Source organism: Crocuta crocuta, unplaced genomic scaffold, assembly GCF_008692635.1.
Source record: "Crocuta crocuta isolate KB4526 unplaced genomic scaffold, BGI_CrCroc_1.0 scaffold388, whole genome shotgun sequence".
Lineage (NCBI taxonomy): Eukaryota > Metazoa > Chordata > Mammalia > Carnivora > Hyaenidae > Crocuta > Crocuta crocuta.
The window spans coordinates 297,915-323,489 of record NW_027528867.1 but is presented as its reverse complement, the minus strand read 5'-3'; the positions used below and the strand labels follow the sequence as shown (position 1 = coordinate 323,489).

At 46.2% G+C, this 25,575-nt stretch overlaps 1 protein-coding gene across 2 annotated transcripts in view; it reads right to left on the bottom strand.

Annotated features, from left to right (window-relative positions):
* The window catches only part of IL34 (interleukin 34), a 60,901-nt gene extending 38,258 nt beyond the window's left edge, over positions 1 to 22,643 (bottom strand). For both annotated transcript variants that reach the window (XM_077756308.1, XM_077756309.1), the window contains exon 1: positions 22,524 to 22,643. The gene's annotated coding sequence lies outside the window, so the exon portion shown is untranslated. The remainder of the gene's footprint in view (positions 1 to 22,523) is intronic.
* Positions 22,644 to 25,575: the final 2,932 nt, after the last annotated feature.

The following is a 25,575-nucleotide window of genomic DNA, read 5'->3' as shown; positions in this document are numbered from 1 at the left end:
GCTCCCCCCCACCCCACCCCCCCGCCCATTTCCAGAAGAATCTTGGAATCTGCACTTAGAGTAAATCTTAACTGCTCTCCCAATTTCCCGGCAGGCTACAAAGTGACACTTCCCTCAGCTCCACCCACTGTCCCTTCACTAACGCCCAGCCACATGTCAGACTAACTTCTGAAGGACTCTGCCCTTTCCCTCTGCCTAAATGTTCCAGTCCAGATTTTTTTGCCCAGCTGGCTCCTTCTTGTCAACTCAAACATCACCTGTGTAGAGAGACCCTCTCTGACCACCTCAGGTCAATCCCTGTCCCACACCCCTGTGGTACTTCTGCATAGCACCAGCCACTCTGTCATTATCTTTTTTTTTTTTAAGTTTTTTTTTAATTTATTATTTCTAGGAGAAAGAGAGAGAGAGACAGCGTGAGCAGGGGAGGGTCAGAGAGAGAGGGAGTCACAGACTGAAACAGGCTCCAGGCTCTGAGCTGGCAGTCAGCACAGAGCCTGACGCGGGGCTCGAACCCACGAACCGCGAGATCATGACCCAAGCGAAAGTCGGACGCTTAACCGACTAAGCCACCCAGGCGCCCCCACTCTGTCATTATCTTAACTGCGTTCACTTGTGGGTTATCTGTCTTTCCTCAAGGAGCCGCCTTGTTCTGATCTCACCACTATGTCCACAGAGCCTGATGCCAGCTTTGCACATATGAGACCATAAGATCTGCTGAAAAACATCTCAGTGAATGAATTGGACATTTGGACCAAATGCTGAAATGCCATCAGAGAAGACCTAGGTCAGCTAAATACTCCACACCCCAGAAGCAGGAGGAAAACCATGCAGAATGAGGAAGGAGAGAATCTGTCAAGAATTTCCTTGGCTATCTGGTTCCTTTCTCCTCCCCCAGCTCCCTCTCTCAGATCATCCTCTCAATTTGCAATCTTAGTGCTAGCACTGAGCTGCCCTTTCCCCACCTGTACCTGAGTGGGGCACAATGGTCATGCCACTCCGGCAGGGATGCTGAGAGTGCCGGCCTTGGAGCACAAGGCTCAAATGTGCCCCACAGCAAGCTTAAGCCAGGGCAGGATAAATTCCTGTCCACTTGCAAGACCCCATTCCCTCCCTTGGCCGCCTCTGTGGTACCTCAAGCTCCAGGACAGTCTCTCCCACAGTACCACAGCAACACAGCCACAATGGCTCTGCTCACCTGTGAGATTACCTAGCATTTTCTACGTGTGGGGCACCACTGCTTAATGCACACTTGCTCATCTGCATGACGCCAAATTATCATGGGTACCCCCCATATCTCACAGTATCAGTATCTCTGTTTTACAAACGAGGAGACTAAAGCTGAGAGAGTCAGCCACTGGCCAAAGGATACACAGCTAGTGAGCAGGGGCATCAGGGTTCAAATCCCAGCCTTGGACGCTTTAGTCTCATTCAAGCGGTCACTATGAGTTCAGTGAATACAGCAGCCCAGAAAAGAAAGATCATTACCTTCACTTCACAGAGAAGGGAACTGCCTACACATCCCTGGCCTGGTGGGCCATCGCCCACTGTGCCAGGGAACACCCTCACAAGGTGCACAGACTGGCCAAAACCTCAGCCGGCCACTATCAGCTCAGCTTGGCAGCAGATGCAGAGTCTGGGGCTCCAGGAAGCTCCAGGGCAACACACGATGCTTAGGCCAAGTCCCTGGTGTCTTACCAGTTAAAAGAGAGGAGAGCAGATGTCGCCTCGTCCCACCTGCACATGCTGTGGGGTAGAGCCTCCTGCACCCCCAGTTAGCCAGAGGCCCCACTGAAGCTGTTCACCTGAGGCTGCTCGCCTGGGCAGGCCAACACTGCGGTGTCTGGCAGTTCTCTCTCTCCCCAGCCTTGCCCACTGCCCTCTCCCTCCCTCCCTCCATCCTCTTTGGGGATGACTGTGCCCAATGGTGGGTCTCACTGGGGGGACGAGAGCCATGATCTCCACGTTCTAACCTCCTAGCCTCATGCAGAACCAGGAATGAAAGAATAGTTCATCATTTAAAAATCAATCATTGTAAATTCCCCATGATAGCAAACTAAAAAAGAAAACCAGATGACCCTCTTCAGTACATGCCAGTAGATATTGGCCTCTTTGACAAAATCCAACATCCATGCCTAATAGAAATTGTCAGAAAATTATGAATGAATAGAAGACAATTTCCTCAACCTGAAATAGGGCATGTATGAGAAACTTTCAGCTAAATGGTGAAAACCTCAATGTTTATCCCCTGAAATTGGGAATAAGGTGACCAAGAAATGAGTTCAACAAGGCTTCGGGACATACAAGATCAACATACAAAAACTAAATGTATCTCAATTTACTAATACCAAAAGCTAGAAACAACCTAAATGTACATCAGCGGGTGAATGGATTAAAAAAAATTATGACAGGGGCACCTGGGTGGGCTCAGTCAATTAAGTGTCTGACTTTGGCTCAGGTCATCATTTTGCGGTTCGTGAGTTCAAGTCCTGCATCAGGCTCTGTGCTGAAAGCTCAGAGCCTGGTGCCTACTTCAGATTCTTTGTCTCCCTGTCTCTCTGCCCCTCACTCACTCATGCTCTCTCTCTCCCTCAAAAATAAGCATTTAAAAAAATATTTTAACCAAGAGCAAACTTTACACACTATATGTTAGCCAATTTGACAGTAAATTATATTATACATCTTAAAAATTATGATAGATCTATACAACAGAAGACTACTCAGCGATGGAAAGAATGAACTACTGATACACACATCATGAATGAAGCTCAAATTAGTTATGCTGAAAGAAACCAGACATCTCCCAAAGAAAGTAATACTGTATAATTCCATTTATTTAAAACTTAAGAAAATCCAAACTCAGCTATAGGGACAGAAAGCAGACTAATGGCTATTTGGGGAGGTGGAATGGGGAGAGAGATGTTCAAAGGTTGAAGGAAACTTCTGGCCGTGACTGATACAGTCATTATCTGGGTTCCGGTATAAATATCGCAAATTAGCAAATTGTGCACTTTTTATAGTTTCTTATATGCATAAATTTCACCTCAATACGCTATTCTTTAAACACTACATATAAATTGAGGTGTCTACAACAGGCAAACTCATAGAGTCAGAAAGAATGGTGGTTGCCAGGGGCTGGGGAGAGCGGAGAAGGGAGTTACAGTTAAATGGATGTGGAGTTTCTGCTTGTGACAGATAGTGGTGATGGTCACACAACATTGTGAGTGGACTTAATGTTACTGAATTGTTTACGTTTTAATAATGCTTACATTGTTAATTTGTTATGTATATTTACAACAGTTTTTTTAAAGTAAAAAAAACCCTCAAAAATATTGCATATAAACAGACACTTGCATTTGAGGGGAAAGAAGAGGACTCTGCTATTCTCAACCTATTAAAGAGTGTCTGTCCTCAAAGAGGTTTCAAACAGCCCTCCTCCCATAGGACAGACAGCCTTCCCCTCTCTCAGAACAAGACCTTCATGATGCTTTGCTCCACAGACCCGGGATCGCCAGGGGATCAGGGCCCCACCTCTGCAGCAAGCACCCTCCATTAGACTGGGCTCAATCCCTTTGAACTTGCTGTTCCCTGAGCAGAATGCCCTTCCCTCTTTACATGCAAGCCCTCCCACCTTCCTCCCCCATGCCCACACCTCCACCCCAGATTCTCACATGTCACCCTTCACCCACAAAAGACTGCCAGCCTCCTGCTCTAGCTATCCCCTCTCCAAGGGAGCTGTCCCTCTGTGCTCCCAGACCCCTGGTGCCCCTTGTCCTTTGGCCTGATCACAGTGTCCTGTGCATCTGGTCTGCCTCATCTCTGAGCTGGGAGCTCTTTAAAGTCTGGGACTTTGACCCTGCACAGCCCATCAACTGCCAGAATGTGGGCTGAACCCGTCCCTTTTTTTACTAATTCAGGAATGTCCCTAGTGGTGAACAATAAGGGAAAATGGAATTCTTGGTGAACAGAGCAGCTTTGTTCCTAAGTTTTTGGCTCACTCAGAGCAGACTTTGGGGACTTGTGCAGACTTATGCAGAGTGCCAGGAAAACTAGCCTTGGCTTCTCCTTATTGACTCCCCTTCCTGACTTGGGACCCACAGAACAAATCACTTCCTTTCTGTAGGCCTCACTCTCCTCATCCAGAAATGGAGCTGGGGGAATGCGTCCTCAACGTGGGTGTGGAGGGCGGACTGATGGAGCGACACAAGGGTGTCTGCAGAGGTTCCCACTCTGGGGAGCATCTTGGTCACTCAAGGCCCATGTTCCTGCAGAGCTTTGGCCTCACACTTGAGTTTGGGTTCAAGTGCGGTTCTTCCACAGGTGCTGGTGGGGATGTCCCTGCCCTTCACAGGCCCTGGTGCACAGATGGCGGGTTCTGGCTCATGGTCAGATTTGTTTTGTTACCCTTCCACAAGCAATGTGGATCCATGCTTTGTAACAACCCTTGCACCTGTGACTAAACAATCCTTCACTGTAGCTTCCTATCTCTCTTCCCTGCTGGAACATAAGCCCCCTTGAATCCCCAACTATGCCTATCATCAGGAGACCCAGGGAAGCGTGCAGTGAAGGGCTGGGGTCTCTTTTCTGCTAACATGCATCACTATCACAGTTAAAGAATGAGATGTGCAGCCCCTGTTCCCGAGTCACTTAGAAAGGGAAGGTCGGGGGCCAGGGTGGAGGAGCCAGCCTCTTGGCCAGGCCACATCTCCTCCTCCCTGCTCACACATGCCCAGTCTGACACAGGACTGGTTCCACCATGAGCCCATTCATGTCCATGTTTCCTTGTATAAGAACATGAAACTTGGAGAGCCTGAGTGGTTCAATTGCTTAAGCATCTGATTCTTGACTGTGGCTCAGGTCAGACAGAACCCCCGTTTGTGGGACCGAGCCCCACATGGGACCGACCGAGCTCCATGCTATCACTTTCTCTCAAAATAAATAAGTTAACATTTAAAAAATGTTAAAAAATTTTTTTGAAAGACATGAAACTTTTAAAACAGATTATCAAGTCTCCACATGAGGGTTAAATTCTGTTCTACGTGCATTTATAATGGAGCCTCTCCCATGAGCCCAGGGCTTCACACACCCAGGCGAGCCCCAGACTGGAGCAGCTAACACTGAGGGGGAGGCCCAGTCACAGAGCAGGCTGGTGAGAGGGAGCAGCAGGTGCCTCAGCAAGGCTAGGGAGGGACTGGCAGGCTTCTTGGAGCAGGAACCCGACAAGGCTTTCACCACACTTCTAACAAATGAAGAGAAACAAAACCATGTCCCTCATGAGGGGACCTTGCCTAGGCAAGGAGGATTGTTCCAGAACTTTAAGAACTTTGTTGTTACCAGAATCAGGACCCCAGAGGCTGGCATTCAGGTCCATTTGTCCTCAACAGGAAGGCACAGGGGACAAGCCATCTTGGGTTCTACCAGCACCCCCAGCTTCCTTCCTCCTCATCCCAACCCCCCAGCCTTTCCCACAGTGGGCCTTAAGGACAAACACAGGCTGAAGGAGTTCCAACTGAAAGCCTCTTCCCTCCCTTTCCTGTCACGGTCCTACTTCTGGACTTCATGCTTTCTTCCAAAGACACCTCAGGGGTACACTTTCCACAGCCTCAGCCTCCCCCTACCATTCCGGAGTGCCCAACATCTCTCTCTCTCATTTTTTTAATCCAATAGTAGTACCCCCACAAGTGCTTAAAGTGTGTTAAAGAGTGGTCCCTACCAAAGGTCCTGTCCTCCTGGAACCTCAGAATGTAACCTTACTTGGAAATAGGGTCCTCACAGATGTAATTAGTTAAGATGAGTTCATGCTGGATTGAGTGGGGCCCTAAATCCAGTGAGGAAGTTCCTTCTAAGAGGAGAGAGATACACACACAGACAAGAAGACAGGGGCAGGACCAGAGTCATGCATCCACAAGCCAAAGAAAGCCAAGGACTTCGGGAGCCACTATTATCTACGAAGAGGCCAGGAAGGACTCCCCCTTCCCATGGCTTCAGATGGACGACTTGATCTCACACTTCTAGCCTCCTAAAAGGGTGAGAGGGAACATGCCTGTTTTCAGCGTCTCCTTGCAGACCCAGCAAATTAACAGAATGCTGTTCTGTACCTTGCTCTTCTCAATCAGCCTCACTCACAGTGACACTGTCTCCCTTTTTTTCCTGTAAGCTAAGTATTCCAGTGTGTCTAGACTGTGACTGATTTAATCTGTCTCCTGTTAACATTTAGGCCATTTCCTTTTTAAAAACTTTTTTTAATATTTTATTTATTTCTGACAGAGAGACAGCGTGAGCAGGGGAGGGTCAGAGAAAGAGGGAGACACAGAATCTGAAGCAGGCTCCAGGCTGAGCTGTCAGCACAGAGCCCAATGCAGGGCTCGAACCGTGAGGTCATGACTTGAGCCAAAGTCTGACGCTTAATGGACTGAGTCACCCAGGCGCCCCATAAGCCATTTACAATCATTAACTTCCACAGCTAATGCTGCAATGACTGTCTTTGTACAGACAGCTGGGTGCCTCCTGACCCCCACCCTGGGGGACGTGCATAGGTAACAGCAGAATTGCTGGGTTGAGGAAAAGGTACCTTTTACATTCTTGAAAGCTGTTGCAAAAGGGCCCTCCCAAGAGAACGGACACTTGACATTCTTAAAAGCAAGCTGTGAAAGTTTTTCATTGGCTGCCTCATTTGTTTGTTTTTAATTGTTCTTATTTGTTGTCATATACCAAATCAATGTAAGTTTGTTGCCACGAATAAAATACAAAGATGTCTGTATTTGTTGCTTTGTGTCTCTCTTTTATAGCTGTGGAAGTTAATGATTGGAAATGGCCTATGGGGCGCCTGGGTGACTCAGGCCTATTGTGAAGCAGGAAAAATAGTTATGTGGATCTGGTTATTTGATTTTATTAGGACAGACGAGCAAACTTCCTCTCTATGTGTATGTATGTCCACATATTTAGTGTGAACAAGGAGAAAGATATGGAGGACATGCGTTGACACCAGTAATACCATAAAGGAGAAGAGGGGAAGGAAGTGCAAGAGGAAGATGTCAGACCTGGTGTCCTTATAAAAGAGACACAAAGTCAGTATTATGTATATATTTTATCCTCCAGATACAAACACACCCATTCAGGGATCATCCTTCATCAGTGGGATTTTTAGCAGGCATGCTGAAGGCTGAGTGTTGTACATATTTTCAGGACAGTCTTGAACTTTTTTCCGCCTCTTCTTCCTTCTCCCATCTCCTTTCCTTTGCCTGGAGCTCTAACAAGCAGTCCTGATGGGCAGCCTTCGCTCCCTTTTGCATACTCACATATATGTAGAGAAATACACACATATATACAAGTGTGAGCAAGTCATGTTTTGCTTTCTATGGGGTTGCTTTGCAAATAATGAGATAATACAAGTACATTTCTTATTTTTCTCATTCAATAGTCAAACCCCTCAGGCAAAGCCTTTTCAATCTTTTAATAGCGACACAAATTTCCTGCCTGAGGGGTCTGCTTTGTTTCCAGTAGTGGTCATTGTGGTGGGTTTTGTTTTGGTTTTGGCTTTTTTTGACATTATGAGTAATTCCACAGTAACATTCTGGGGACATTGATCTTCTAGCTCTCTTTTTCATTCTTGCCGACTCCCTCTTAGTTGCTGGTTTCCTAAGTGCATTTTGTAATTTGGGCTTTTTTGCTCAAGTTCAACAAGCATCCTAAAGGCAGCCTGAGCGGGCTGGGTTGAAGTTCTATTCCTCAGAAGAGGTTCTGCTTTTGCTTCTGCAAGGTATCCCTAAAAGTTACCAGTCCAAAATTGCTTTTTATTGTAACAAAATACACATAATATAAAACTTACCATCTTAATAACTTTTTTTTTTTTTTACCATCTTAACCATGTGTAAGCACACAGTTCTACAGTGTTTACTTTCACAATGTTGTGCCACCAACCTCCAGGACTCCATCTTGTGAAGCAAAAACCCTATGCTCTTTAAACAACTCTCTATTTCCCCCTCCCCTCATCCCCAGCTAACCATCATTCTACTTTCTGTCTCTATGAATTTTCCAGCAAGGAATAGATTTTATGTTCATTTCCTGGCCTAGAGACTCCAGGATCACATGAGTAGTGTAAACTGGATCCCAAATTCAAAAGAGGGCAGGAGTGTGGTTGTAAATTTCTCAGAAGAGGCCTTCTCCAACCAGATCCAGGCCAAGTTAGAAGAGTTCCTGCTCCCAGCCTTTGAAGGTGAGTGTATTTTTTCTGGCCTAACTTTCATTGGAAGTTTAAACTCTGGAGTGTCCCCGATGTATGTGGGAGTCACATTTCTACCTCTCTGCTTCATATAGGACCAAAACTTTGTCTCTTGTTCCTATGACTATTCAGATCCAAGTTCCTGGCTTATCCAGACCAGCAAAAGATGCTCAGGGCAGGCAAAATGTCTCACTTTTCTCCCCAGACAGGCTATCAACTTCTTTTTATGTCTCTTGTCCAAGGGCTATCCTATTTCCACGCAGCTATGCATAAAAAGCATGTTGATTGTTTTCTATCCTAAGTTTCCAGATGTTTTATAGAGTTTTTCTCCACAAAGTATCAAATCCCCCATCTTACTGAAAAGCAATCTCCCTTTTATTTCTTTTTCCTTGTATGGGTTATTTTAGCCTTGAACTTTTCATGGCTCCTGCCTTATTTCTCCAATGGAATTAGAGCTCTGATATTCACCAGGCACGGCCCCCAGTGGACACACAAGAAATGCTTAGTGATACCCAACAGAATGCTTAGTGACACCCAGCAGAAAAACAGCCAGAAAACTCTGTGTCAGGGTTGGGGGAGGGCCAGGGAGATGGTGCTGCTTCTGCTTCAGGGATGTGTGGGGCCCATATAATTTGCACTGATAATGTTGGACGAGGTCCATAGGAAGATGGGACTGCCTTTAGGGGAATAAAGGACTAATGGGACAATGATGATGATAATAATAGTGGCTAATGTTACTTTTTGTCACTTAATCCCCACACACACACACACACACACACACACACACACACACACCACCCCCCACCTCTACTCCCCCACCAGAGTTAGAATTCTCACCCTTATTTTAAATATGAGGAAACCACAGTGATTACCAGGGGAGGTGGGGGTGGGGGGAGGAATACATGAAGGGGATTAAGAGTACACTTATTGTGATGAGCACTGAGTGATGTATAGAATTGTTGAATCACTCTATTATATACCTGAAACTAGTATTAACACTGTGTGTTGACTATACTGGACTAAGAAAAAAAAAAAATCACACATTAGAAAAAAAAAGGATATGCTTTCACATTTAAGTTCCCTTCACTATTATTAAAATCGCCACCTATCCAACAACAACAAAAAAGGAGGAAACCAAATCTCAGAAAGGTTGGCAACTTGCCCAAGGTCACACGGTAGCAAGTGGGAGAGAATGTATTAAATCTAAGTATGTCTGGCCCCAAAGCCTTGCTGCTAACTCTGCATTAGGGGACAGTGTGCAGGCAAAATGAAAAGACCACACTCCCCTGTCCCCCTCCACGCTTGGCAGCTTTATGCTGCTAGAAGAACCTGCCTGTGGGGTCAAGAGAGGCCCGCTTCAGGAGACGGAGCCCACAAAGATCTGTAGGGTGACCTGAGCACCCTGCAACTGCAGACTCAGAACCCAGAGGCTGCATGCATGACTTGAGCTGGTCAAGGCAGGCCACTCTGGCCAGAGCTCAGAGCCACTGGGCCTAGAAAGGAGCCATTTGTCGTCACCATGGATGGGTTGGCCCTCTCTGCTTCCTTAGAGGCTGTGTCCCCTGCCCTTTAGTCTCCCCTTCTCTCCCAGTCTGCATTTACACAGAGCTGGGTGCTCAGCTTTCTTCCCTTCACAGCTGAGCAGCCAGCTGGTCAGAGACACCCTTGGTTCTGCCAAGCCCATGAGAAGGCTCCTCACTGGAAAGGGAAGACAGCCTCTCAGCCCACTGTCACCACCCCACCAGGGCTGATGCTGCTGAGATTCCAATTAGCAAGTAATCAGTCTCTGAAGCAGCATATACAGAGGACAGGTGAACAGAGGAGAGGAAGAGCTGAATCAATTCAGATTCAGGAAGCTTCTGGGCCCAGTAGGGTACCTTCCCCTTCCTTCCTAGCACATCCCACTACTCCCAGCATCCCTCATCTCTCCCAGAATTCCCCACTTCTCTCAGCATCCCTCATCTCTCCCAGAACCCTTCACTTTTCCCATCATCCCTCATCTCTCCCGTAATCCCCAACTTCTCCTGGCATCCTTCATTCCCCCAGCTTCCCTCATCTCTCCCAGAACCCCCTCCTCTCCCAGTGTCCCTTCATCTTTCCCAACATTCCCTCACTTCTCCCAAATGCTTTCTCCCAGGTCCAATCCAGAAACAGCTATAAACAGATTCTCACATCAACCAGGAAGTAACCATCAAGTAAGTGCTTTTCCTCAAGTCTAATGCACAAGTGACTGCAAAATGCACCAATATTTTATATTCCACCAAGAAACAAAAGGGGAGTTGAACTATCAATTACATCATGATATGCCATTGATCCTGATTTCAGAGATAACTAAAATGTGGGAAGAGAGGAAAAGGTGTATTTTACAATCTGTGGAATATGGTAACACTAAGAGCCCTGTTGTTCATTTGCTTTTTTGCCTGAGGGTTACAGAATATTTCCATGTGCATCGCCTCACTGCTAATGGCTAGTATGCAGGCACTATATATGCTCCTCCTAGACTCTGGGGGATTCAATTCTCTGCTCTTATAGAAATCACCGTCTAGGAGTGATCTTGGAAGCAGGCCCCAAGAACTTGTGCAGAATAGTTGAAAGTCACTCTCTATGAAGCAAACCATGAGAGACTCTTGAATGCTGAGAAGAAACTGAGGACTGATGGGTGTGGGGGGGGGGGAGATGGGCATCGAGGAGGGCCCTTGTGGGGATGAGCAATGGGTGTTATATGGAAACCAACTTGACAATAAACTATTTGTAAAAAAAAAAAAAAATTAAAATTAAAAAAAAAAAGTCACTCTCTATGGTGTGAACGATCAACATCATAGGTGTTTGGAGAAAGGACGGACTGGAGGTGGCCTGCTGGTCAAAGCAAGTTTCATACAAGGGTGGAGAATGGGGAATAAAAAGGACACTGAGGAGGGAGAAGTGGGGATAAAGTGAACAAGGCATGGAGATGAGGCTCACGTAGCAGATAATCTGGACAGCAAAGGGAAGGTTATTTATCTGGAGCAAAGAAGCTGTATTGGGGTGTCATGGGAATCTACAGTCAACAGGCAGGACAAGGCCAGACTACAGATGGTCTTGAAAGCCAAGGAGTTATTGATGGGACATGCAGCAGGGACCCAGTGCAGATTCTTGAGCAGGGGAGTGACCTGATGAGCACATTAATTTAGGGAGCACTTATGTGCAAGATGAGCTGGAGGCAGAAGCTGGAGGCAAGAATACCAACCATCCCCCCAAGCCCTGTGATAAAGGAAGATAACCTGTAAGGAGTGTCTAATGGAGGCTCATGTGCTTGGAGGGGGCTGAGAGGCAGTTCTCCCAGGCAGTTTGAACCATGCCTAGATGGAAAAGTCCTAGATCCTTTTAAGAACGGTCTCTTCCAGACACTGGCCTCCCAGGCATTTCCTTGGTGTATGTATCCCAGGGAATATAAATGTATAAAGAACCATCATCTAGTCAGTAAAACTGGTGCCATTCAATAGAAGCAGGGACTGAAGGACACATTGTATACATTTGTATAGAATGTAATCATCATGTAAGTGAATCCTTTCTGCCTTCGGGAATTAAAGAGCTGCATTTGGTAAGAAGTACATATATCTGATACATGTTCATCGATAAAATATTCCAATTTTTCTGCATTGGCCCTACCTGACAATTTGTAATAAAAACCATACAATCAGTTGAACCTTGTGAAGGAGTAACTCCTCTTTACAAGGTGGGCCCTAAGAATATAACCAAGTCAGAAATGGCCCAAAGCAGCACAATTTGGAGAGCCAAGAACCAGAGAGCTACCCCAGAGCCAAACAGAGTGGAAGGGTCTCAGCTCAGCCAGAGGGTAAGCATCTGCGCTGCTTAAGCGAGGCACGTACAAATATATCAAGTTGGAGAACGACTCCTATTGAGTGTGCCTCTACCCGGGGTGCTACAGAGGGTGCTCTGTGACACTACAGAGGCAATGTAGTGTTACGGCAGGAGTACAGATTTCGCTTCAGAGCCCATTTCCTCATGTGTAAAACAGGAATGAAATTTCAGTCACTGGCCCTTGTCCTCATCCGTGATGAGCTATTCTTACTACATGTATCACACACACACAATAACCAGATGCAAAAATATTTAGCAGGGCTGGGGGATGGATGAAGGGCAGCATTCATATGGCTGTAGGGCATCCATTGGTTCTAGTGTTTGAGGCACAGGTGGAAAGTGGGATGCCAGAGACACCAGTGCCGTGTCTAGAATATTACCTCCAATCGGGCAGGGAGACCCAGGTGGGGAAACCAACTTGGCCCAGACCTGCCACTCAGATACTTAGTCCTCAACCTGCCACTGCCTCTCTGGCTCTTCATCACAGGCCTGTCCTGACCTTCTGTGCCTCTGGGGACACCCTGACCACTTCTGTGGCAGTGTTGCTCTCAAAATGGATAAATTCCTTTTCTCTTAAGGTCAGCCAAACAAGGTTAGGCTGGTCCCCAGAATAATGTGTCTGAGAAGCTAGAGAGGAAACAAGATTAAGAAATTAATTAGGGGCACCTAGGTGGCTGTTGGTTAAGTGCCTGACTTCAGCTCAGGTCAATGATCTCAAGGTCTGTGAGTTCCAGCCCCACATCGGGCTCTGTGCTGACAGCTCAGAGCCTGGAGCCTGCTTCAGATTCTGTGTTTCCCTCTCTCTCTATCCCTCGCCCGTTCACACTCCACCTCTCAAAAATAAATCAACATTAAATTTTTTTCTTTTTAATGCAGCCACCTGGAAATAGGATTTCCAAGTCCTTGTTCTGATATTACTCTGGCCCCAGACTGGGCTAACTGCCTCCTTAAGCTTCCTCCTCATCTGTACCTATCTGCCTTGGCAAGAAGCCCTCCCTTCCAGAACCTGCTTCCTCTGGCCTTGAGCAGCATCAGCCCTGCCCCTAGCTCTTGGTAGGACCAGCCTCTCTCCTTCAGCTCTTGGAAACAGAGTCCTCATTTGGCCCTCAGTCCTCCCACAGGGATAAAAATACCTGCCAGGCAGAGTTCTTATAGTTGGTGGTACCCACTATAACTAATATAAGCTCCATGAGAGCAGGACTTCCTTTTGTTCTCTGCCCCAGCTCCTGTGCTTGGCCCATAGCAAATCCTCATGAATCTTTGTTGAATTGATAATATTCATATGAGCTTGAGTATGTACATACAATTTCTAGAAAGACACACAAGAACCTAGCATCAGTGAGTGTCTTCGGATAGTTGAAAATGGAGACCTAAGGAATAGGATACAGAGAGGAAGCTACTTTTCACTGTAAACCAGTCTGTATCTCTTGAATTTGTTTTTCCTGTGCACATATATTACCTATTTGAAATTAAAAACACAGTACCACTTATGTTAGGACCAAAACAGTGAAATAGTTTGGTATAAATCTATCAAAATATGTGGAAGATGTATATAACGAAAACTATGAAACTGTGATGAAAGAAACCAACGAACACCTAAGTAAAAGAAGAGCTATTCTATGTCAGGGACAGAAGGACACTACATATCTATTGTTTTTAAGAGTTTTTTTTTTTTTTAACATTTATTCATTTTTGAGAGACAGAACACGAGCAGGGGAACGGGCAGAGAGAGAGGGAGACAGAATCCAAAGCGAGCTCTACTCTCTGAGCTATCAGCACAGAGCCCAATGAGGGGCTTGAACCCATGGACCATGAGATCATGACCTGAGCCACCCAGATGCCTCAATTTTTAAGTTTATTTATCATTTTGAGAGAGGGAGCAGGGGAAGAGCAGTGAGAAAAGGAGACAGAGAGAATCCCAAGCAGGGATTGGAGCCGGACATGAGCCTTGAACCCATGAACTGCGAGATCATGACCTAAGGTGAAATTAAGAGTCAGACGCTCAACCAACTGAGCCACCCAGGCACTCCAGGGAGAACAAACATCTTAAGAATATTGTGGGGGCATTTTTTAATGTAATTTTTTAAAATGTAACCTATGTCCAACAAGAGGCTTGAACTCACAAACCTGAGATCCAGAGTCACATATTCCACAGACTGAGCCAGCCAGGTGACCCCTGTAAGTACCTATTTTTAAGTGAAAGAAACCAATATAGAAAGGCTACATACTGTATGTTTCCAACTACATGACAGTTTGGAAAAGGAAAAACTATAGACATGGAAAAGGGGAGGAGTGGCCTTCCTTGGTCAGGAGGGAAACCAGGACAGTGAGGACCAGGAGGCACCCTCTGCAGAAGTGTCATTCAAGAAAGGTTTCCCAACTGTGGAAAGACACTGGAAAGTACCTGGCCCCATCCCAGCCTCCACCGGGCCAGCTAGTGTGCTGGCCTCTGTGAATCACAGCTTCACTGGGGCCGGGGACAGCTCCTCCAAGGAGGCTTGCAGGAGGGCCACACAGATTGCAATCCAGTGCAGTGGAGGTGACAAGGTGCCTGTAGTGCAAGGGAGGCCGAAAGGCCCACCACCCATCCCAGGTGTGCCCCTTCCCCTGTGGTTCCCTGGGAAGTCCCTAATCACCTGCTTCATCTATAACATAGCACTTCCAAGGCCCACTCCCAGGGCAGCTGTGGGAGAGAAAGCTTAAATGTAGTTATTCTACCAAGCAGTGAGTGCAACTAATGCTGCTGTCAGATCAACAACTGACACAGAGCCTCAAGGGAGTAGCAGGGAGAGGGAAAAATCTGAGCTTCTGAACACACGATTTAACCTCTCTGATCCTCAGTCTCTCCTCATCTCTGATATGGGAATAACACAGTCCTTTATCTCTCAGGTTCCATATGAATTCAGTGAGAACATAGCAGTGTGCCTGGTACAGAGATGTCCTTAAATGATAGCTCCCTGTGCCTCCATAAGGTATGAATGCCACTTCAGCCAAGTGGGTCATTCTGGGTAAATCACCATTCCTGCCAAGACTTCCTCTGTAATCCTGCTTAGCTATGAGGACAGAGGAAGACACCATATTGCCACCATTAGGGATAGAATTTATTGCCTTGCGGGTACTAGACTGGGAACTTGGACAAACTGAATCATGTGGATAAGGTCTTGGCATCAAGAGAGCTAAGTTGGAAAAAAACGCTGCTGCAAAAAAGCAAAATGTACTCAACAGCCATGGGAAAGACTTTAAGCTTTGGAACAGAGTTTTTAAGGTGGGTCTCATTTAATGGAAGAAGGGGGGCATTAAGCAACAGTGAGGCTGGCTCCCAATCAAGGCCAATGTTGTCTGCACAATGTTATCCTTGGACCCTGGGGACCCAAGCAAGCTCGGCCTAGCTCCACAAAGAAGCCAGTCAGAGGGAAGGGACAGTGCAGATTCACCTGGCTAGAGGAGGTGCCAGCTCATGAATCCATACCTGTGAGAGTGTCAGGTCCCAGGAACTGTCAGCCAGGCGCAGACGGGTAGGGAGTGGCCAACCTGTGGTAGGTGGGTTTTATAGATTTCCACCCAGCATAGAGGGCTGGAGCCAGAGTATCTAGGTTTAAATCCCAGCTCTATCATCTACTGGCAACCTTGATCAGGTGACTTAAACCTTGGGCCTCAGTTCCCATCTGTAAAACAGGGATATAGGAGCACCCAATGCACAGGGTTGGGGTGAGAATTTGAGATCAAGCCTGTTGAGCATTTAACACAGTGCTTGCACAGAGTAAAGGGCAGCAATTAATACTGTCATTTAGAGGAGAACTGGAAGCAAGTCTTCCCACCTGCCTGTTCCCTCCCTCCCTCCCTCCCTCCCTCTGATTTGGGTCTCACCTTCACATAGGCCTGTTATATTTAACTGGACTGGACTGGATCACATCAGAGAGGCACAGAGCCTAGGAGAGCCTTTACCTCCACCACTGCCTCATGCAGGAGTCTCCTCTGCAACTTGCCAACTCTCTTCTTACATGCCTCCACTAATGGGGAGTGCTCCACATTTGGATGGCTCTGCTCACAAGTCCTCTATGTGGGGCTGAAATTGCCTCCCTACAAACTGCCCTTCAGTGGAAGTGATTTTTCTGCCAGGGACTTTCCAATGTCTGGAATCCACCCATCCCACAAACTCTAGGATCACTCTGAGCAGGGCCCTCAGGCAGTCCTCCAGGGAGTGTCCCCAGAACCGCACACTGAGCATCTCGTACAGAATGGCATTCCTCACAAGAACACACACATGTATCCCCAACACCTGGGTCCATAAGGCAGAAAGTCTTGGAAGTCCCCAGACCTGACACTAATAATAGTTTGCATACAGTGCCTCACATAACCCCTGTGAGGCATGTACTAGTTTTTCTCCCAGTTTTAAAAATTGTGGGGGCGCCTGGGTGACTCAGTCAGTTAAGCATCCAACTTTGGCTCAGGTCATGATCTCGCAGTTTGTGAGTTTGAGCCCTGCATCAGGCTCTGTACTCAAGAGCCTGAAGCCTGCTTTGGATTCTGTGTCTCCATCTCTCTCTGCCCTTCCCCTGCCCACACTCTCTTGCTTTCTCTAAAAAATGAACATTAAAAAAATTTTTTAATTGTGGCAAAATGCACATAAAATAGCAAAATCTCCATTTCTAAGTGTACAGTGCCCTGGTATTAAGTACATTCACATGGTTATGCATCCATCCCTACCTCCTTCTCCAGAACTTTCCATCTTGCAAAACTGAAACTCTATACCCATGAAATAGTAACTCCATTCCTCTCTCCAGTTCCTGGCAACCAGCACTCTACTTTGTTTCCATAATTTCGACAACACTAAGTGCCTCATATAAGTGGAATCATACAGTATTTGTCTTTCTTGTCTGGCTCATTTCACCTAGCATAACCTCTTCAAGGTTCATCCATGTTGAAGCATGTGTCAAGAATTTCCTTCCACTTTAAGGCTGAGTAATATTCCATGTGTGTACACACACACACACACACACACGTATATATTTAGTTTATCCATTCTTCTGCTGATGGACACCTGAGTTACTTCTACCTTTTGGCTATTGCTAACAATGCTGCTATAAACACGGGTGTACTAGCTCTTCGAAACCCAGCTTTCAATTCTTCTGGGTATATACCCAGGAGTGGGATTGCTGGATCATAGAATAGTTATTTTTTTAGTTTTTTGAGGAACTGCCAAACTGTTTTCCATAGTATCTGTACCATTTTACAATCCCACTAACAGCACAAGCATTCTAATTTTTCTGCATTCTTCCTCACACTTGTTATTGGTGTTTTGTTTTGTTTTTTTTAATGGTAGCCATCCTAAAGCTTATGAGACCTATAGGGAGAGCCTATTTTTATCCCTACTTTACTGTTGAGGAATGTGGGCTTGGAGAGGCGCTGTGACTTGCCCAAGGTCCCACAGACAGCACATGGCAGAGCTGGGATTCAAGTTCAGGGCTGTCTGCAACTGTATGATACTCTCAATAGTCCCCATCCTGGTAAATCCTTACTGTACCACTGGTCAGTGACCACCCTGGGGCTTCCAATGTCCTCACAGAGTTCTGTTCAGGGCCTGGCTAGGGAGGAGACAGTGATCTGGAATACACCCCCAGGCCCACCACCCCAGCCCCCTTGATCTCCCAGGCCCAGGAGACTCTGAAATTAGCGTCTAACAAAGGCCTTATCCTGCCTACCCTGCACGGCCCACAGAGCCTTTGGCAAAGAGGTCTCTTCAGGGGGGGCTCCCTCTCAAGCTGATCTGGCTGCAGCAGAGTGAGGTTCAGGGCCCACTTCACAGGATGGGAGTGCAGGAAGAGAGGGGTTACGGGCCTGGAAAGGAGCCCAGGCAGCTCTCTTAATATTCTCCAATGCAGTGGGACTGGGACCACAGTGGCTAGAAGGGCGGGGTAGGGCTGCCAGTACAGGCCAGGATGGGCCTGAGAAGTCACCCAAGCAACTAGCATTCAGACACAGAGCCTGGTGCATCCCGGGCGGTGCTGCCACATCCCACCTATATGACCATGGGCAAGCAAGTATTCCCTTATGCCTGAGTTTCTTAGTTGGGAAGACTAAGTCAAAGCTTGCAGGGAGCTGTGGGTACTAAATGATTGCTAGATACACAATTCCAGGCTGAAGACTGGTGCCGATTGTGCTAGCACCACTGCCTCCTCTCATGCCCCTGCCTGTCCCACCTCTATGCTACACCTATCCCGCCCCTCTCCTACACTGCTCTGCCCTCCACCAATGGGGGACTGGCAGAGCCTTCAGCTTAAGAATCCAGCCTCCCACATGACTCCTTTAAGGAGCAGCACATTTGAATGCATTAGTTCTGGTCTGCTTCTCAGAAAAACAAATAAATAAGGGGCACCTGGCTGGCTCAGTCAGAAGAGCATGCAACTCTTTATCTTGAGGTTGTGAGTTGGAGCCCACTCTGGGTGTAGAGATTATTTATATAAAACAAAAAACAAAGTAACTATAATTTCTTCAGATAAACCAAGACATGGTCACGATCACAAAGATGTTTGCTACTAGTTTTTAACAATGATAATTTCATAGCACCCTGAATTTTATCCATAGGGACTAGTTGAATTAGCATCCTACCACAAAATGGAAGAATATATAGGGCAACTATAAATTATAATGGAGCTCTGGATTTATCAGCATTTCCACAGCAATAAAGGTGGAGTGGCGGGAAAAACACAGGTTATAAGAAAGTCATGTGTAGGTGATCCCATAGGACATAGAGTTGTGTGTGTGTATACACACTAAAGATGCTCCAGGTATGGTTTCCTGATCAGTAGCAACAGCATTACCCAAAAGCTTGTTAGAAATATAGAACCTTGGGCCCACCTCGGGCTTTCAGGAATCAGAATTTAACATAATCCCCAGGTGGTTTATGTGCAAGGTAAAGTTGGAAAGCAATAAAGGCACCGTCTGTAGAGTTGCCCAGTAAAATATTAGGGAATGGTTGTGGGGNGGGGGGGGGGGGGGGGGGGGGGGGGGGGGGGGGCTGGGATTGGGATTTTCTTTTCTTCCTGTGCTTTTTTGAATTATTAGTATTTTTCCTAATAAACATGTTATGAAAACAATAAAGCCATTAAAATGCTTGTAAAGATAAAGATCCAAAACTATAAAACTCATAGAAGAAAATACAGGTAAAAAGCTTTGTGACACTGGACTTAGCAATTATTTCTTAGATATGGGACCAAAAGCTCAGGCAGCAAAAGCAAAAATAGATAAATGGGACTATATCAAAATTGAAAACTTCTGTGCAAAGGACATGATCAACAGTGAAAAGACAACCTAGAGAATGAAAGAAAATATATACAAATGTAATAAAGAATTAATATCCAAAATATATAAAAACTCCAATTCAACAAAAAATCAAATAACCTGACTGGAAAAAAAAAATGGACAAAGGGTATCAACAAATATTTCTCCAAAGAAGATATACAAATGAGCAGCAGGTATATGAAAAGATACTCAGCATCACTAATCACCAGGGAAATACATATCAAAACCACAATGAAATATCATCCCACGCCCATTAAGATGGTAACTATCAGTGCAGAAAAAAACATGTTGGTGAGGATGTGGAAAAATTGGAAGTTCTTCAGGTGCGGCCATTGGCCCCTCCTGGCCAGGATGCACAGATAAAACTCTCCTCTAACATGTCCTGAGACTCTCCTATGTCCTGAGAAGCTCAGGACATAAGTTCCCAGGCTAAATGCAGCTCAGTTCCCAGAGGACACCATCTCCTAATCATGGGACACTGCCCTCATACATAAGTGTGTAAGATAGCCAGAGCCCAGAACTCCCCTGGGATTGTTGCAGGCCCGGAGGCCACAGTTCTCAGACTTCCGAGGAGTCTCCTGGATTAAAAGAGCCGTATTACCCATTTCAAACAAAATGCCTTTACCAAGGCTGGGACAGGGACAGCCACCAGACAGTACTGCCTGGGAGGGGCGCGGGGAACGGGAAGACAGGTAACTTCAGCTTCCAAAGGCATTTTGCAGACCCCCAGAACGAAAGAGCTATAGGAAGCCTAACTGCCCTGAGCCCTCAACTGAGGCAGAAGAGGAGATCCACCCACTCTGGGATAAGAACCCCAGAACCCAGCTCCCCAACTTTCAGGCCAGGCTCCCCCACAATGAGTCAATCCTAAGAATTCCACTCTGTGCATTTATTTATTTGGGGTACCATTAAGCCTTTGAGATGGGAAGGAAGGCTGGGTCCATTTCAGGCCTCCAACACCATCCCCTAAAGCTGCCAGAACAGGCATCCCCAACCCTGCTTAAATCTCCACATCCATAAAATAAAGACCATATTCTCACTTGACCTTCAAAATTTAGTCCCCACGGACTCTTCTCACCTCCTATCCCATTCTCCCAGTTCTGCAGCCTCCTGAACTCCCTCCCCCACCCCCCCAAATTCAGCTTTCTCCCATTTCCACCTAATAGACTATTCTTCCTTCTTAAGCAGGGAGCTGTCCTGGAGCACCCAGGCTGCCTTGGTCACAGTATCCTCTGCTCCCATGAGATGGGCTGTATGCCTTTGTCAAGAGCATGAAACTTATGCATCTTGCCCCAGTTTCCAGCACCATGGCCAGCTAGCCCAATAAAAAGGAAAAAAACAAAAAAAAACCCAAAAAACTGCTGACCAAGAAAATAAGCACAAGAGTCTTCTGCCCATCTTTTATGGCTAATTCTGGTATCTTCCCAAAAGCTCTGGAGCATGGCTTTGATCTTCCATAGTAACAGATTGCTATGTGACAAACACTTTACCTATGTTATCTCATGTAATTCCATGGCAAAGGCATTAACATTTCGATTTTACAGATGAAGACACTGAAGCTCAGAGAAGTCCAATGACTGTCCACAACCATGACTGGAACCCAGCCTGACCACCCTGTGCTTATTCCACTGAGCCTCATAGGTGGCCTCCCCATAACCTATTAGACTGAGGAACACAAAGCGTACCCTTAGACTTCTGGGGAATTCTCTGCTCTGTCCAGGGATCCTGTAAACCTGTGCTTTGATAAAGGCGGCTGGGAGATGGAAGGGTGACATCTCGATCAGGTGGCAGGAGGAGACCAAGAGTCTGGGGATCCTTCAGAAAGAGGTTCACCTGACCTGCTGTCCTCTGACACCCAGCCCTCCAGTCTTAGTACAGACAGGGGCCTAAGCCAAAAAAAAAAAAAAAAAAAAAAAAAGTCCTGTAGCAGGGGAGAAGACTTTCACTCCAGTTATAGTGGGGCTGGGTAAGAATCAGGGAGTCAAGAAGATGCCCTTGAAAGGACTTTCTCAATTCTGCCCAACTGGTATGACCCAGGGAAAGTTCCAGGCTTTAAAAGCCTTCCAAGGGGGTACTTAATAAGTGCCAGACATTGTGTACAAATCCTGTATCACCAAGAAGTTATATAATCTCTATTTTGCAAGTGAACTAATTGAGGCACAATTATTAGGTGAGAGTTCAAGGTCAGGCAGCTATACATACACACCCAGGCTTGCCTGCCTTCAAAGGTCAAGTCTTAACCACTATGCAGACTGCCTCCTTCCTGAAAATTCCTCAGAGAAAACAAGTTTCTCACCCACCCCCTCAGACCATCTTGGTTCTGGAAATTAGGAATTAGTCATATAATTCTTGCGTGAGTTGACCTGCATGTGTAACATGAACTGAGCTACAAAAATGTTATTGCCCATTGCCCCAAGTATTCATTTTTTGATGGAGAACAAACTCCAAGAAGAGGAGAGAAAAATATCTAAAAAACTAGAAAAGGTTATTTTCACAGGACTATCCATAGAAATCAAATTACTAATTGCAAAACACCTGGAAGCAACCAGCTTTACAAATAAGAGGCAAAGGCTGCACATGCTGGGATGGGTTTGTTAATGACAGATACCACATAAACCTTTAAAATGACAAGCAGTTAGTTGGTTTTTGTGCATTTGAAATAAATGCAAAATGTAAAAGTAGAACTCATTTTCATTTCAGAATACCATCCAAATGAGGAAGGCTCACACATGCCATTTCCCTCCTTTCTTTCAAAGAACTTTAAATCAATTAATTTTTGATAAGGTAATTCACACACATAATTCATGCATACTACATAAAAATCTAAAGACCTAAAGCAATATGCATTGGAGCAGGCCCCAGTAACCCACAACAACCATTTAAAAATGTGGCTCTGCTGACTTACAAAACTCAGAAGCAAACAGGGAAAGTAGCTTGCTTTTGGTTATTTGGATCTTTTTTCCAGCAAGTCTAAAGAAACACAGAGCAGAGAATTAACAGTTTCAGAGACACAGTTCACAGCTTTATGCCCAGGACTTTTTCGAGTCTTGCTCAAATACCTCTTGCTGTGATCTGTGAAAGCAGCAAAGTTGAGGTGAAGTCAGGAAAAGAAAATGTGAGAAAAAAATGAATGCCTTCTTACCTCTTCACCCACGAGGATGCGGTCTTCTAGGGCTTTGCTGATGTTAAGGGATTCCAGCGTAGGAGCAGGTGCCTAGGAGCAGGACGCAGCGGGTGCCAGATGAGAGGGTGCTGCTTCCCCCAGCCCACAATCGGGTTTCCCAACTAATGGGAAGGGCGGGGAAAGCAGGCCACTGCAGTTCCCCGGCTCCCAATTGAGAAACTGAAGCCAGCAAGGGCGGGGCATGGCCACGTGTCCCCAGCCTGCCTTGGGAGTGCAGACAGGAGGGGGCTATAAACCCAGAGGAACAGTCAGGAACTGTTTCCTGACTGAGGGCGCCTGGCAAATTAATGGCAGAAGTCCCCACAGTCAAGTTTTGGCTCCCAGGCAGGTTGGGCCTGCCCCAGCTCTTCTCCAGAACACATTTACTCTGATAAAAAAATTCTACTTACAAAACTTAATAGGGTGAATGGGTAGTAATTGGAGGGCACGTGTAGGCAGAAGCACTAACAGATGGGAGAAAAGGCCTTTGATAAGCATCACCAGTATTGAGGACTAATCAATTACCTAGTCTACAGATGGGAGACATGAGCCCAGAGAGATAAAGTATCTAACCTAAGATCACACAGCCAAGGCTTCCTGACACAACTGTTCTGATATGATTTGTGGTAGGACACACAGTACAGGGAGTTCCTGAGGACGCAGAAGTGAGGCCCTTTGCTCATCCCATCTCCAACAAAGGCACGAACACTTTACCTGGGTTAGACTGAATGCTGAGAATGGCTCTGCCCAGCAGAGTTCTGTGGGCACCAGCAGGGCAGCTCCATCTCCACCTAGTTTTCACAGCCAGCTCCCTGATTTAGATAGTATTTGGAGTAGTTAGGGGTGGGGCAACCCCCCCAAAGGATCCTTTAGCTCCTCCACCTGTGGACATTACAAGCAGGCATCAGGGGAGAGGAGACAGGACTGTGTTCAAAGCATCAAACTATCCAAGACAATGATTTGCAGTTTCTCTGAACGTGAGCACAGAATCTTTATTAAAGGGCCCCTTATTAAAATCTAGGATTCCACAGCACCTCATTTGAGAAATGCTACCCCAAAAGATGTTAGTATGTCTTATTGTGAATGTCAATGCCTGGCACAAGTTAGTTGTTCAAGAAATGATTTCTCAATTGGGTTGACAAAACTGGATTCCTTTGGTCCTGAACTTCCAGCAGGACAAGGCCCATACTGGAATGCACTTGGCTAATTCCCTACCTTCATCCCCAAGGCTATGGCTACTCTGACCACACCTACTACAAGGCCTTGGCAGAGCTCTGCTAAGTTGATTCATACCAGTCAGGTGGCCTACTGGGAGGGCAGGACAGAGTGGAGATGATGGAGAAACAGCCATGAGAGCTCCCTGAAGCCTCAGCAAAGCCTGAATTAACTCCACTACGCTCCCTCCAAGATTCCTTGGCTTGGAATGGTACCACTTCCTTTGAAAGCATTGCACATAGGACTGCAGTTCAAGATAGAGATGGCTCTAGGCTTCCCAGGCTTCCAGACCCAAGTTCAGTGGCTATACCTCCTCAGATCCCCTGGAAGCTCAGCAAAAGCACTTTGGTATTCCCATGACCCCTGATGGTTGGTTTTATCATACTTTAGACAGGAAACTGAGACCATGCTTACAGACTGGTGAACCCAGGACTATGTTCAGGACTTTCTCTGGTCTTTACTCCTGACTCCTACTTGGGATTTGGCAGGCAGGATCTTGATTCTGCTTTCCATGGTGAAGCAGCCTTTCTCTAGCTGCAGCATCAGCTTCTTAAAGGCAAGAGGTTCCCCAGCCTGCCTTGTGTTTAATAGCACTAGGGCCTGATAACACACAATAAATGCTGACGCTTCTCTAGATCATCACATTATTAAAATTATTAAAAGTGTGAAAACTCTCCCCAAATTAGCTAATTCAAAGCAACTCCCATTCCCTGAGATCTTCTTTGCTGTCAGAGAGGGGAACAAGTTCTAGGCTTGTAAACTGAAAATATGAGGGCCAGGCTCTAGAAGGCAGAGTTAGTGGAAGGACAGAGATGGACCTGCCTCTGGGATTACGACAAAACCCACTGGGTATTAACAGATTCTTGATTTGGGGGGTGAAGGTGGGGTCGGGTGGTGCTGACAAGAGCCTCAAGCTACTTCCAGTTGAGTCTCCCAGCCTTTTGTTCCAAAGGCTTTTCATTTATTTGGTTTCATTTTGAACAAGAAACAATCTTTCCTCATTCCCCATCCAACCTAACAATTTCCATGTCTGATGACCACCAGATTGTGTACAGATGCCCAGATACCAGCAGAGATTATGAGGTTCATGAGTTCAAGCCCCACGTCAGGCTCTGTGCCGACAGCTCAGAGCCTGGAGCCTGCTTCAGATTCTGGGTCACCCTCTCTCTCTTTCCCCCACTCACACTGTCTTTCTCTCAAAAATAAACATTAAAACAAATTTAAGTAATCTGGGGGTAAAATCCAGTGACCTATTCTGACAAACTCAGATGATCCTAATACAGGTTTCCTTCTGTTTCTGTACCCACGTTTGGCTGCCCACCCTCCACCTCCTCCTTTTTCAGAGTTGGGATCTTCTGACTTTTTCTAGAAGTCACAAGGCTATGGCTGTTTTATCTGAGGAGACCAGAGACAGAGACTGAGGCTCTTCAGAAACTTGTCACAAGGCTGTTTGGCAGACTCAAACTGACTGGTTTATAAAAACTCTTCTCCAACTTCTGGGTGCAGAGCAGACCTGTAAAGAGGTGGCACATAGTAGGTGCTTGGTAAATACTGGTGGAATAAATGAATTTATAGCAGCATCTTCAAGTGTGTTGGTTTTATCTTTTTTTTGGTCATGTCTTCTGATGTTCGTTTTAACTTTGTACAGACACAGTTGGCTATGCTGGCACAGCTGCTGAAGGGGACTCTTCTGACTGCTCTGTAGTATGTATCTGTGGATGTCAGTTCACTCAACTTCATATAAGCCCACACATTGGGCTATCAGGTCCCAAAATGTAAATCAGCCACTGCCAACAGATGTTCACTGACTCCCAAC